Source organism: Bos indicus, chromosome 4, assembly GCF_029378745.1.
Source record: "Bos indicus isolate NIAB-ARS_2022 breed Sahiwal x Tharparkar chromosome 4, NIAB-ARS_B.indTharparkar_mat_pri_1.0, whole genome shotgun sequence".
NCBI classification, from domain to species: Eukaryota; Metazoa; Chordata; class Mammalia; order Artiodactyla; family Bovidae; genus Bos; species Bos indicus.
In genome coordinates, this window is record NC_091763.1 from 3709715 (window position 1) to 3724053 (window position 14339).

Below are 14339 nucleotides of genomic sequence, written 5' to 3' on the forward strand. Positions count from 1 at the left end.
GCAAACAAAATCTTGGTACATATTTCTTGAGTAATTTCCACTGACAGCAGTTATAACATTACGATGATAATAGGCAATGTTGGGTATATTTTACCAGCAGTTTTTACTAAATTTCATACTTCTTTCACTTCACTCTCTATAATAAGCAAATAAGCACCTGATTTGCAAATAATGTATCACATTACAAGAATTATTCAAATATTTTTGTAAAAATTTTAGACACTAAAAGACCATTCTCCAACATCTTGATTTCCTCTGAGTCTGATTCTGGAAAATGACATATTTTTGATTACTGGCTCCAATTCCTTAAAAGTATGGGTGGTGCCTTGTTTATCTCTCCATCACAGCTCCCAGCATATTTTTGTAATTAGTAAATAAAAGTTAACCCTGAACAAATATACATGTTTAAAAATATGAGGTAGAGATATTAAACATTAACTAAACTGGAAAAGCTCACGGTAAAATGTGGCTGGCTTTGCCTATCCATAACTGTTAAGTTTTTCAGGGTTCAGTGTTGTATTTAATGTTAGACTCTAAGGGCCTTCCTGCTTACTTGGACTGTAAAGAATCTGCCTGCAATGTGGGAGGCCAGGGTTTGATTTCTGGGTCAGGAAGATCCCCTGGAGATGGGAATGGCTACCCACTCAAGTATTCTTGCCTGGAAACTTCCATGGACAGAGAAGCCTGGCAGGCATGACTGAGCACCTAACACTTTCTCCTAAGGATAAGAAATTTCCCCATATCATTATTTGTACTGTGTATCCCAACAAATGAGAAAAGTTATTTCTAGAGAAGCAAATCCATTATATTATATCCCCTGGTCAAAAAATAATAAAAACTAAGGAGTAAAGTCATGCAGGCAGAAACAAGCAGAATATTGTTGCTTAAATTTGAGGCCAGAATTACATTCTGGGTATTGTTAAAGTCAAGCATGCATGTGCACATGTGCGGGTGCACACACACACACAGTTTTATGGGTTTCATGTCTCATTTTGTCAAGAAGGAAAACTTGTGCATCAGGGAAGGCAAAGGCTTTTTTTTTTTTTTTACTACCATTAAGCTAAAAGCATCTAGTTTAGCTCACATAGTCTTGACATAGATCTGCTTGAAAAATTTAGCTTTGTAAAATACTGTGGTCTTTGTGATCTTAAATTTAGTTTCCAATAATGAAATAATTATTTTTCAATGCATATTTTCATCTATTTTTCTCTGCACCAATTCTCAGAAGAGAATACCCACCATACCATATGTGGGTCTTCTTTAAAAGATGATTACCAGAATTTTAGGATAAACTCGAAATAACTTTGTTTTCTGTTCTAATTGCCAATTGTAATCCAAATCACTTGGTGTTTTTATTGAAATTGTTTTTATTTTGACCTCTGGTCTGGGGACCTTGTAAATTACAATGAGATGTTTTAAGAGTAACAGGATGAGCCTCCTTTCTTGAATAAACTGAAATAAGCATTTCTTATTTGAGGATAACTAAAAGAAATATCATACTTTTAGTTTTGCTTTTAGCAAGTCTATAATATCTCATTGCACTGTCAGTGAATAAAACACACAAATAAGATAATAAATTATATCTCTAATTCATTCCACTATCAACTGTCTGAGTTATTCTCCCTTTATTTGTGAGACTTAAAATAGGGCTCTGTGCTTACTAACTTCAATAACAGTCAATGTTATTTTCAAAGAGAACTTAAAGATTTCAGGAGAAACAGAGATAAGCAGAAGTGAATTTTAATATTCATGTGAACTTCAGTTACTGAATTTCCAATTAAAAATGCATTTTGTTAGCTAATTAAATAGGTGTTTCATTGAATAGGTTCTGAAAGAGATCTTACTGTGTTATTTGGCATCCATGAAAGTTCTAATAAATAGAAAATTTATGACATAACAGGTAAAGAAAATTAAACAGTAACTTTTCAGTTTCCTCTTTTATTTTGGGCACATACTTCCTAAGAATAATTTCTGATCTGAAATTTCACATAAGATTATACTATACAATTGCTTGGTAGTCATTTTCACTTGACAGATAGTGAATAGCAGAGATCAGTGACTTATTATCAGCTGTAGGAATGTGGTGGTTTGCTTTAGCTCCTGCACATTCCAAATTGCAAGCCCTAGGATTCTTCTAAGACAGTACATGGGAGGACATATGTAGTCTTGGATTTACTTAGCAAAAATGAAAAAAAAAAGTATACATATATATTTAAATATCACTAGTAATAAATATACTAACTTAGTCACTAAGTCAAAAAATATTTATAATACCAAGTATATAGTGAACAAAATAAGACAGCAGCTCTCATGGGACCTATATAATATAGTTACTTAAATGATAAAAGCACATTAAGTATATGTTAAAGGACATTAACTACAATAAATTGAGCCAAAAAAAAACAGCATCAACAAAAAACCAGTAACAGAGGGAGGTGAGAGGATCAGGAGTGTCATGCAGAATGGAGGGAATTTTAAATAGGAGATAACTAAGTTAACAATAATATTTGAACAAATATATGAAAAGAGAGAGGGAAAAAGGAATGAAGTGATCTGGAAAAAGAGTGTGCCACACAGAAACCAAAGGGGCCCTGACCTGAACTGGAACTAGAACCATCCTGAGAAGAGCTAGGAGGACAGGTTCCCTTGTACAGGGGAGCAAGGAGAAGCAACCTGATCCAGGCATGTGCAGTCTTCCAGCATTAGGAATCGGACTTTTATTCAGAATGAAACAGAGAACCATGAACAGTTTGAATGGACAGGTAAAACGTTGAGGTTTTAACATTTTTAAATGTAATATTTTTTTAAATTAATTAGTAAATTTAATACAATTATAATTAAAATCACAAAAGACTTTTTGGGAGATTGGGAATTGATGAACTGCTTCTAAGTATTATAGGACCGAAAGCTTTGAAGAGACAACTGGGTCTTGAAGCAGAAAAGAAAGTAGGAAAAATGCCTTATTATGTAACTACAATGGTTCTAGATATAAAAACAGAATGTTACTTGCTGAGACTTAAGTAAACAAGTCATTGGGACAGAAAAATGAATCCCAAAGAAAACAGTGAAAATAAAAAAAAGAAATTATTTACAATGAGGATAGTGTTGTATTTTGAGAGAGAACAAGAACCTTTAGGAAATAATCAGTTGAATCAACTTGTTCTCAGTATGAAAAATGAATTAAATCAGAATTTTATCACATGCAATATATAAAATCAATTCACAGAGGATTAGACACAGGTAAAAATAAAAGCTAATGATATAAGAGAACATCACTTGTCCTTAAGGCAAGAGAAGATTTATTAAATAAGACCCCAACAGTATAAATGTAAAGAAGGCGATGAGTAAATTTAGTTCTACAAAATTAAGAACCACTGATCATTAAAAGACGTCATAATGAAAGGGCATAGGTAAGACCCAAACTGGGAGATGACAAATATAAAGCAGAAAAAATTAGTATCCAACATGTGGAAATAGCACTTACATACAATTAAGAAACAATTAATATAATGGAAATCAAACATAGTCATGAATTTTACTGACAAAATATAACAGTTGTATCAGTCTTTATGAAATAAAAACTACAAAGAAATGCTAATTTATACCATGAGATTGATAAAAGACTAGACATAATATTGTTAAATGAAGTATAAATCTTATTCACTTCTTTTCACATTGATGAAAGTATGAATAACCACTTTGGAGACCAATATATATTTCCATTCAAGTTCAAAGGTATGCATCTGATAACCCAACTAATCAACCTCTAGGCATAGGACATAGGACAGGGATCCTCAGTAGTGGCATTTTGTTGCTATTTTGGGCTGGAAATTTTTTTGTTGGTTGTGTGGTTGTCTTGTGCATTGCAGAGCATTTAGAAGCACCCCTGTCGTTTACCTACTAGATGCCAGTAACACTTGCCAGATGGTAGCTATGGGATGTCTTCCAACAGTGCCAAAGGTCCCCTTGAGGATAAACTTTTCCCCAGTTGAAAACCACTTTTCTAGAGAAACTTCCAAATATTTACCAAGATGTTAAGAACAAAATTGTTCCTAGGAACAAAATTGCTTTTAATACCAAGAAGCTAGACACAAGCCAAGTGTTTATCATAGAATTAACAGATAAGTTATAACCTGTTCATACAGTACGAACTATGCAGAAATACAAGTCAATGAACTTTGGCCACACAACACATAGTTATATTTCAGGAAAATAATATTAGTGGAAGATAGCAAGTTACAGAATAAACATTTAATGTGGTTCAATATAAATTATAACAACACCTACAACTAGAAAGCATGTTTGAAATTGAACAAATATGCAAAGAAAAATCCAAAATAACTATGGATAAAATTAAAGTAATAAAGATGCAGAATTCGAGAAGCTGATTTCCTCTAATTTGTGGAAAAGAGTAAGAAGCTGAAAGAAATATGGGGAATTCAAATTGAAGACAGTAGTAAATGTCAGGCTGGACAGAGAACTATATTGGTGCTAATTTCATTATTCCACGAAGCATTGGTTCCAAACTAGGGGAGATTTTGTTCCCCAAGTGTGTGTTTGGAAACATCTGCAAATAGGTGTGATATCAGAACTAAGCAGAGGGGAATGCTCCTGGCATCTGGTGGAGAGGCCAGGAATGCTGCTGAGCATGTATGCGCAGTGCCTGTGCTTAGTCGTGTCAGACTCTTTGTGTCCCCATGGACGGTGGTCCTCCCTGCGCCTCTATCCACAGAATTTTCCAGGCAAGAGTACTGAAGTGGGTTGCCTTTTTCTACTCCAGGGGACCTTCCCAACCCAGGATGGAGTCAAATGGCAATAATATGCAGGCTGAGAAACCCTTTCTTTACAAATATACTATATTCTGTTGAAACTATCTTTAATAAAAATACATTTTGGAAATGAGTTTGAGTAAACTCTGGGAGATAGTGAAGAACAGGGGAGCTTAGTGTACTGCAGTCCATGGGGTCACAGAGTTGGCCATGGCTGAGTGACCGAACAACTGGTTCATTTAAAATATTATGAAAGTATTGGTTTTGCCATATATCAATATACTTAAAATGATTAAAGTAGTAGACCTTCTAAAAAAATGTTATGAAAGTAAAAAAAAAAAAAAAATCCTCAAGTAAGACTTTCCTGGTCATCTTATTTCAGTAACACAGCAAAAGGAAAAGTTCATATACTAATTGTTCAGCAGGAGTTTGCTTATTTAATCGCAGAAGGAACCAAATGAGAAAAAGTCCTGACAAGAATTCTGCAGAACTTATGGACAGTTCCCAATAGATACCACAATAGGCCATTGAATCATGGTGTTCTGCACTCTTTTAGAAACTACATCGATTTATAAAGAAGCACCTTTAGATTCTTTAACTGTCATTTTCTTTCTTTGTTATAACTTCCACGTTCAGGAGTCTGGAAATTCAGAAAACAGAATTATTTTTTAAACAATGAATTTCACAGGTGCAGCTTGGATGAATTTGATTCTATTTTGAAAATCCGCTGCCTAAATAAAAGTCATCACATGGCAAGACAGGGCTACAATGAAATTGACCTCCAAATGAGTCTATAAAAAAACATGCAATTGATGATCATCACTGTTGTAAGCTGCTATCAAGATATACTTTGACAGCAACTTTTGTTCCCCCACCTTTAAATATTGAAGCTCCTCAGAATTCAATTTGATCTCTTTCTTACTCCATTGAGTCTCAAAAATTTACTTTCTCTCCAAAGCATCAGTTGTGTGTCAATTGACTAACAATTTAAATTACTGACACTCTTGAATTGAATACCCAAGTCTATTCAACAATCTCACTTGAATTTTTCACAAAAGTTACAATCCATTAGGTTTCAAAAAAAGCTTCTAAGTGAATTTTTAACCTTAAACTCGATACTAATGCCCCTGACAATACCAATTGGAAATCTGAGAAACACCTTGAAACTCTATCTGCATAATTGAAACCAGCTTCATTCAACTTTGGCTACAAAATTTTCCTCTAAAATGTGTTTCCACTTTTCCATTTGTCTCTGTCTCTTAAGGCTTTTGTAACTGAATACTGTAATCTGGGTGGCTTACAAAACATCAGAAATTTATTTCTTGTAGGTATGGAGGCTGGAAATCAAGGATCAAGGCAATGGTAGATTCAGTCTCCTGGATCATAGAAAGCTGTTTTCTTGCTGTTTCCTCACATGGTACAAGGCACAAGAACTTTGGTCTTTAAGAGCAGATATCCCATTCATGAAGTTGCTACCCAAAGGTCCCATCTCCAAATAACATCACCTTAAGGGGGAGGGGTTGGGATGTAAATAAATGGATTTTGGCAAAAATACAAACATTCGATCCATAGCTCTGTCTTTTCTGAGTCCAAACTATTTTGCCTCAGCTACTATGGTGGCCTCTCCACTCTTCTTCTTGAACCAATTCTAGCATCTAATTTTTTGTTGCTGAATATAAAGAGTGTGAATACCTTTTCAAGTCTTACTTTATTCATGAGTGCTCTGATGTTGCTTAATTGCTTTATCATATTCCCATTGCTCTTAGAATAAAACACAACATCCTATCTTGACCATAAAGTCTCTGCATGATCTGACAACTGACCCCTTGTACACCTTGTTCATCACAAACGTAAATTCATAACTACTTAGCTGCTTCTCTTTCCTCTGTTTGCATCTAAGAACCATGAAGGTGAACATCATGCTTGCCAGCATCGTACATAGTGTTATACTTTTAGGCAATTATTTATCTAAGCAATTATTTATGAAGTTAATGAATGAATAAAATCAAACTGAAAACTCTACATTGGAAAATGCAATCCAAAAAATATAGCTGTCAACCTGAAGAAACTGGAAAGCCAAATGAATCACTCATGGTAAAGATCTCTCTAATTTTGAATTGTAGGAAACTTTTGAACGGCAAGTGCTTAACATATAATCTTATTCAGTCAACAAGTATTTTCTGAGCCCCATTACGTGCTATGTGCTCTCATGAACACTGGAAACAGGTTGTGCCATATGAAATGACCTGTATTAGACCAGATGAAGATTGACTGTGATTTATATAGTTAACTAAAAGCATAATTCCTATATGCAGATTAGAATGGATAATGCCATTATGTTCTTTTTGCTGTGATTAGTAAGTTGTTTCTTTTATTGTTAAAAAAGTGAAATACGGCATTTAATATTCCATTTGGAGTGACCTATTAATGCATCCCTGGTGGCTCAAATGGTAAGTAATCTACCTGCAATGCAGGAGACCCAGGTTCAATCCGTGAGTCAGGAGGATCCCCTGGAGAAGGAAATGGCAACCCACACCAGTATTCTTGCCTGGAGAGTCCCATGGACAGAGGATCCTGGTGGTCTACAGTCCATGGGATCGCAAAGAGTCAGACACTACTGAGCGACTAACATTTTCACTTTTCATTAATGTTGATGATGCATATCTTGGCTAAATAATTTTTTTGCACTTAAAAATGTAGATTTCACACATTGAATCAAATGTAAACTTTGATCAAGATATCTCTTTTTGAAATGAAAGTAATTTCAGGACTTTCAGAAACTGTGACCAGGTGGTATTTCAACTTCCGGGATGTTTCACCTAGTAAAGGCACCTAAATGCCTTGATGTGTCTCCAATTATCCTTGACACTGATGTGCAAGTGGTGGATTTAATTACCAGAAGCTCCTCAAGAGCCTCAACTAAGACAAACCATCAATGTTCAAGTACATGTGTTTTCTAGGGAAAAAGGGGCAGCATGCCCTTAACACTGTTGCAGAGCATGTGAGTCCTTGTTCAATATTCTGTATGAACCTTAGGTGGCTCTCTCCACAGTGCCCTACGTAGACATACAACACTGTTACGTTAGATTTCTCTGAGAAAGGAAAGTTAAACTTTCCGTAAATAAATAGAATAGAAAGGGGGATATTTTATATTTGGGAAAAAACAAAAACATTGAAATATCAGGTAGGGATGACAGAGTCTTCGTTTAAGAAGTGTGGTTCATTACAGCACCCCCCTCTCTGGTGCCCCCACTGCTGTGTCAGGCCTTCTGGGAGGGAGCAGGAGCCTGTGGTCACCTGTGTGCCAGCTCAGCAGTCCTGTGCAGGAGCTGCTGACAGCCCTCTGGGCTTCATCTCAGAGCTATTAGGAAGCAATCAAGGAAATGATTAGACTTCACTGAGAGCCAAGCTGGGACTTCAGATACTTGTCAAATACCAGCTCCTCTGTAATGGAATTGCTCCCATCATTGTCTTGTCAGGCCACCTCTGTGCTGCAGGCTTAGGTAAAGAGCTAACCCTCCACCAGGCAGACTTCTGAAAAGGGCTTACATAACAGTTGTCAGATCACAGAATTTAAAATGAGGGTGTCTTATAAGGGACTAACAGACTACTTCTATTTATTGTCTGTATTCAGGACTCAGAATGTCATTTCCACTTTACAAGACCTGTCCGTTAACAACTATGAAGGAAGCAAGGCAGCCACAGTATTTCCATCATGGCACCCATATAATCATAATAATAGCAGTAGTTATAGTATTGAATAACAACAGCTACATCTTATTGAAAGTTTACTATAGGAGTCATTGTATTCTATGGTCATGATACATCAACTCATTTTTTCTTCTATAAAGTGCTGTTATTTTTCATAATCGACTATGCATAAATCTTGGAAGTTAAGCCACTTTCACAAAATTTTACAGGGGATGCAGTTTTAGTTGATCTTGAAAGTCGGGTCTGAATGATATCTAACTTTTCCCTGAGCACAGCAGTTTATAGCCCTTACTCCCTTACCTTCTTTCATGGGAGCCCCTCTCCCCTTTTCTGGTCCCAGATTTCCCTGTGTATAGACTCCATCCCCTAGACTCTCTGTGGCCCCTATACACTCAACTCATTTCCCAGGAGAACTGAGCTGTCATTATCTTTAAGCCAATTTCACATTGGATGTTCCCTGACTTTTATCTTTTTGTTTTCTAGAATGTCATGCACAGGCTTCTGTATCTCACTTATGAACAAACCCAGGAGCTGTCTCCTTAAAATCCTTTGTGGTTAAAGAATTCATCAACTCTCTAAACATTCTTCAGAACTAGGAAGACTGTAAATACAAGTTATGAAAACTCTGTCATCCAGCCACCTCCAATCCCTGTAACCTCTGTGTGATGGATCCTCCCTGCCATCTGTGTAATCATTTTTGACACTTGGTGATGGATCTTTTCGAGATCTCCATAGCTCTTCCATTTCAATGATAGAATCAGACCCTATCATTGTAACTGACATTGGACTTTGTTTCTTATCTGAGCTTTTGTGATTGGTAGCATTTTCTAGTTCTATGTTTATAATATGTTTATAATAATAGGAAAGCAGTGATTCAAGATGTGTGAAAATGATAGTTTTTCAGCCCTCTTTCATTTCACTTCATTTTCTTTGGAGCATACAGATCACATAGGAATGATATTTATTCAGGTCAGGGTAAGTTATCTAAATCAAATGCAATATATTAGACTCGGCTGCTTCGGTCCACATACTCATACCCGTTCACGTTAATGAAAAATTATTCCTTTTCCACTTGAACCAAGATATGAAATGAACAGGAGGGAAATGAAAGTGTTGCTTTATGTTACTGTCATTTCAGTCAATATCAATATGTATTTTCTATTATTCAACTTATTATTAGTAATTTTAACTGTGTCATGTTAGAGATGCCTTTAAATAGCAATATTAACAAAATATATATTCTTGATACTGATAAAAGCAATTATATACATTATCTGAGAGAATTTTTGAAACAGCCTCATGAGATGTTTACTTTTATTGGTGAACTTCAATAAATAGTTAAATAAATTACCCAGGCTCACACTGCTAGTAATTGTTAGTGACAGGTCAAATATACCATGGATCCAAGGCTAAAGTGTTAGCACTATTTAGCTATTACAAGAGTGATATCAAGCTAATCTTAAAATTATCTTGATCTAGTGCAAAATAGAAGTTATACAAGTCAACAATTTTTAAAATTATTAAGCCACTTATTTGTATTTTTTAAACTTGTCTCCCTACTAGAATATGAGAATCAACAGGTCATGAATCTTGCTCATCTCGTTCCCTCTTACATCCTAAGTACTTAAATGCGCCTGACACTTAGCAGGTGTGGAATAGGTATTTGTGGGCTGGGTGGATGACAAGAGAATGGGAGATAGAATAATTTTCATCCTGGTAGGTGTCTGAAGTAGAGGATTTATGACTGACTGGATATTTTTCACTAGATAAGAGCAAGGATCTATACATGTTTTTATTTCACTGTTTCACTATGCAAAAAATTTGATTTTAAAAAAATGTATAAGACACACCCCGCCGCTTCACGAACATACATTCAGTCACTTTGTAAACATTGATTCATTTTCTTCTGACAGTCTATGGAGGAGAAATTATTAACAGACCTGATATGGATTTATCTGAAAATAATTTTTTTAGGAGTCCTTTTTAATCCTTGAAATGTAAAAAAGATGAAAGAAGCTTCTTCATAAGTTTGCCTGAAATATTTTCTTAGTTTTCAAATTCATTTCTTTATTCAATTTTACCAAGTTCTCTTAAAATATATACTTGATTACAATGCTATCATTTCCCCCTAATATGATTATTTCAAAGTTCTTGCATTCTAAATATCAATTGTCCTTTTCTGATTTATAATATATATTTTAATTTTATCTAGAATCATTTATTATATTGCTGCTTTGCTTATTCTCCTTATTCTTTCTTCAACTGTCTCTGGTAAGATATTTGATTAAAAACAAATTTAAATATAATTTCAAATAAGATAAATAACTGAAAACTAGTTAGCTAAAGGCTAAGCGCATTAAAAGAGTACAGAAATGAAATTAACTGTATAAACTATGATAATATAAAAATAGTAAAAATTACATGAGGATAGTGATCAAATAATTAAATTATCATAAAGTAAGTTTAGCAAAAATGCAATATAAACTATTTTAAGCACTAAAAATAAAAATGAAACATGATTTATTTTTCTAAAAATAATCACCACTAGCTTTTTGGAGCATATGATTATCAGTTTGTCTCTCTACACATTTATATGTATAATTTTGAACCTGCAGTAGAGATTTTGTTACTGAATAGTCATTTTGCATTATGGCATGAAGGATGATCCCATATATTTAAAAGGTTTGAGAGGTGAGCAAGACACAGGATAATGGTGGGTAGGTTGTGGAAGTGAGGAGCGAGATTTTAAAGAGGGTGTGAATAAGACAATAGACACACTTATTATTGAGGTTGGGAAAAGAATGAAAACTGAAAAAAATGGAATATTATCTGGTTTGCCTATTTTCAGGGGATTCATGATGGGAATAAATCACATGCATAAGAAAGCAAGGCTAGTATGCTGAAAGTTATCCCGGAGCTAGATGATAGGTGACTGATATATGATGGGAAGAATTAACTGCTAGGATAACTAATGGAGCGAATGTCTTGGGCAAAGGATGAGTGGTGTTTCTTTCTCTCTCCTTTTATTTTTCGAATAGAGAAAACTGAGCATGTCTGAAGAAGTCTGTAAATGAGAATAGGACTAGTACAAAATGTGGTCTAGGAGGAGATAACTGACAGTTAGAGGAATGTCAGAGAGGCAAGAGTCATTGGATTCAGAAAGCCTTTCCTCCTGTCACCAGCCCCTCCCCCCATGACTGAAAGAAACAGTTGGCAGAGAGATCGAGATTTTAAAATGGTAATTTGATGGGATTGCATGTAGAAGAGCTATAGTTTTCTTGTCATGGATTAAGCATAAGCTGTACAACTGAGCAGGAAGGGCAGGACCTGGTGAGGAAGGGGAAACTATTCTAGCTGCTGGGGAACAAGATCAGGTGAAGGTGGCCACTTCTTACAGAGGAAAAGCAGACATTAAAACCAAATTAAATGATTTTTTAAAAATAATGATCTGTGCATCAATGAGATAATATTATTATATTAGTGGCCCTTTAAAAGCATTTAGTTTAAAATGTTTTTAAAAATCATCTTTCTAAAAACTTAAGACAATATACATACATGTATATTAAATAAGAATATTCATTTCTTTGTTTAGTTAATTTTTATAGTAGTATATTTGCTTTACAATGTGTGTTAGTTTATGGTGTACAGCAAAGTGAACCAGCTGTACATATACATAGAACCCCTCTTTTTTTGGATTTTCTTCCCATTCAGGTCACCACAGAACACTGTGTATAGAGTTGCCTGTGCTGTAGAGTAGATTCTCACTGGCACCCCACTCCAGTACTCTTGCCTGGAAAATCCCATGGACTGTGGAGCCTAGTAGGCTGCAGTCCATGGGGTCGCTAGGAGTCAGACACGACTGAGCAACATGCATTGGAGAAGGAAATGGCAACCCACTCCAGTGTTCTTGCCTGGAGAATCCCAGGGACGGCGGAGCCTGATGGGCTGCCCTCTATGGGGTCACACAGAGTCGGACACGACTGAAGTGACTTAGCAGTTATCTATTTTATGCATGGTATCAATAGTGTATATGTCAATCCTAATCTCCCAACTTTTCTCACCCTTGAATATTCTAAAAATTCATTTATGTTGGTTTTCTGAACACTAAAAAAATAGATATTTTTCTTCACATATAATTACTTAAGTTCATTAATTACTTAGCTAGATATAGATGGATATGATATGGGCCTAACAGAAGCAGAAGATATTAAAAACAGGTGGCAAGAATACACAGAAGAACTGTATAAAAAAGATATTCATGACCCAGATAATCACAACGGTGTGATCCCTCACCTAAAGCCAGACATCCTAGAATGTGAAGTCAAGTGGGCTTTAGGAAACATCACTACAAACAAAGCTAGTGGAGGTGATGGAATTCCAGTTGAGCTATTTCAAATCCTAAAAGATGATGCTGTGAAAGTGCCACACTCAATATGCCAGCAAATTTGGAAAACTCAGCAGTGGCTGCAGGACCAGAAAATGTCAGTTTTCATTCCAGTCCCAAAGAAGAGTAATGCCAAAGAATGCTCAAAATACTGCACAATTTCACTCATCTCACATGCTAGCAAAATAATGCTCAAAATTCTCCAAGCCAGGCTTCAACAGTACATCAGCCATGAACTTCAAGATGTTCAAGCTGGATTTAGAAAAGACAGAGGAACCAGCGATCAAATTGCCAACATCTGAAGGATCATAGAAAAAGCAAGAGAGTTCCTGAAAAATAAGCACTTCTCTTTTATGGTCTATGCCAAAGCCTTTGACTGTGTGGATCACAACAAACTGTGGAAAATTCTTAAAGAGATGGGAATACCAGACAACCTGACCTGCCTCCTGATAAATCTGCATGCAGGTTAAGAAGCAACAGTTAGAACTGGACATGGAACAACAGACAGATTCCAAATAGGGAAAGGAGTATGTCAAGGCTGTATATTTTCACCCTTCTTATTGAACTTATATGCAGAGTACATCATGAGAAATGCTGGACTGGATAAAGCACAAGCTGGGATCAAGATTGCAAGAAGAAATATCAATAAACTCAGATATGTAAATGACATCACACTTATGGCCTACAGTGAAGAACTGAAGAGCCTCTTGGTGAAAGTGAAAAAGGAGAGTGAAAAAGTTTGCTGAAAAATCTGGTAGGCAGAATTCCTGAAGAACTACAGACAGAGGTTCATAAATCTGTCCAGGAGTCAGTGATCAAGATCATTCCCAAGAAAAATAAATTCAGGAAGGCAAAATGGTTGTCTGAAGAGGCTTTACAAAGCTGTGGAAAGAAAAGAGGTAAAAAGCAAAGGAGAAAGGGAAATATATTCGTAACTGAATGCTGAGTTCCAGAGAAGAGCAAGGAGACAAGAAGGCCTTCTTCAATGAACAAAGCAAAAAAAAAAAAAAAAAAAAAATAGAGGAAAATAATAAAATGGAAAAGACTGGAGATCTTCCCAAGAAAATTGGAGAAACAAAGGGAATATTTCATTCAAAGATGGATATAAAAAAATGGCAGAAATTGTATGGACCTAACAGAGACAGAAGAGATTAAGAAGTGGTGGCAAGAACACACAGAAGATCTGTACAAAAGAGGTCTTAATGACCAGGAAAACTTGGGCTCCAAAATCACTGCAGTTGGTGACTGCATCCATGAAATTAAAAGATACTTGCTCCTTAGAAGAAAATCTTTGACCATCCTAGATAGCATATTAAAAAGCAGAGACATTACTTTGCTGTCAAAGGTCCATCTAGTCAAAGCTATCGTTTCTCCAGTGGTCATGTGTGGATGTGAGAGTTGGACCATAAAGAAAGCTGAGTGCTTAAGAATTGATGCTTTTGAACTGTGGTGTTGGAGAAGACTCTTGAGAGTAG